The sequence below is a fragment of the Octopus bimaculoides genome, chromosome 14 (genome assembly GCF_001194135.2).
Source record: "Octopus bimaculoides isolate UCB-OBI-ISO-001 chromosome 14, ASM119413v2, whole genome shotgun sequence".
Classification (NCBI taxonomy): Eukaryota; Metazoa; Mollusca; class Cephalopoda; order Octopoda; family Octopodidae; genus Octopus; species Octopus bimaculoides.
Genome location: NC_068994.1, coordinates 35406266 through 35407549, shown reverse-complemented (window position 1 = coordinate 35407549; position 1284 = coordinate 35406266). Strand labels below are relative to the sequence as shown.

At 28.9% G+C, this 1284-nt stretch overlaps 1 protein-coding gene across 6 annotated transcripts in view; it reads left to right on the top strand.

Annotated features, from left to right (window-relative positions):
• The window catches only part of LOC106881593 (protocadherin beta-15), a 363194-nt gene that overhangs the window by 288765 nt on the left and 73145 nt on the right, over window positions 1–1284 (top strand). The window contains exon 1 of one of the 6 annotated variants that reach the window (XR_008265530.1): window positions 200–472. The exons of 3 other annotated variants lie outside the window; for them this stretch is intronic. The gene's annotated coding sequence lies outside the window, so the exon portion shown is untranslated. Of the gene's footprint in view, window positions 1–199; window positions 473–1284 lie in introns of those variants that run through there. 2 more of the 6 variants (XM_052973060.1, XM_014921466.2) reach the window with 2 other exon arrangements.

Below are 1284 nucleotides of genomic sequence, written 5' to 3'. Positions count from 1 at the left end.
ACTTATATGTAATATATACATACACACATACATACATACATACATACATACATACATACATACATACATACATACATACTTACATACAAACAGACATACAGACATAGACAGATAGATGGATGGATAAATGAACTCACACATGCACGTGCAAAGCTCATATACACATTCAAAACAATCTATCTTGCTATCTATCTCTGTGTCTTTCTATTCCCCCCTCTCTCCCTCTCTCTCTCTAGCTCCTTCTTTCTTTATTTCCCCCTCTATCTCTCTCTGCATCTATCCCTCTCTCTTTCTCTCTCTCTCTCACATCCATAACAACATAGAGGAAGCCACATTTAACACCAATCACTCACTGGCAGCACATATCAGCAGCCAGCCAGCATAGACTGTAAAACTAACTCTACAGAAGGATACACTTTTCTCAAATAAGCAACTAAACTGAAAACGAAAAACCCCGCCAGTACAAGAATTGGTAAGTGTTGCCTATACTTTGACAGGAATTCTTAAAAAAAAAAACAAGATAACAAAAAGAAAAAAAAAGACACAGAAACCAACAACAAAAACTATACACAACACACTTCTGTGAAACCAGTTTTTGAAGAAAGTTTTAAGTCAAAATATTACAAGGATAGTTTGAATATTAATAGCTTGACTTCGTAAAGAAATATAGTTTGTTGGTCTTCAGTTAATGTTTTATCAATGTATCAACAGTAGTTCTTTTTTTTAATCAAGTGTAGGTATATATATATATATATATATATATATATATATATATATATATATATATATATGTATGTATATACACAAATATGTAAACATATACATACACACACACATATATATACATACATATATATATACATATATATGTATATATATATATATACACACACATACATGCACATGTGTGGGAGTATGTATGTTTGTGAACGTGTGTATATTGTAGTTGGATGTGCATGTATGACAATATAAGTAATATTTACGTGTATATATATATATATATTTATAAAAATGTTTATATATATATCTGCATGTGCATCATACATACTTACACACTTATGTGTGTATGTATGTATCTGTATATGCAAGTATTTATGCATATGTTGATATGTATGTATATGATTATATTTATATACTTATGTATGTATGAATGTTTCTCTCTCACTCTCTTTCTCTTTAAATATACATACATATATACACATGCTCAAATGTTTACATATCTATCCGTTCTTCTCTCTTTCTCTCTCTGTATATATATATATATATATATATATATATATATAT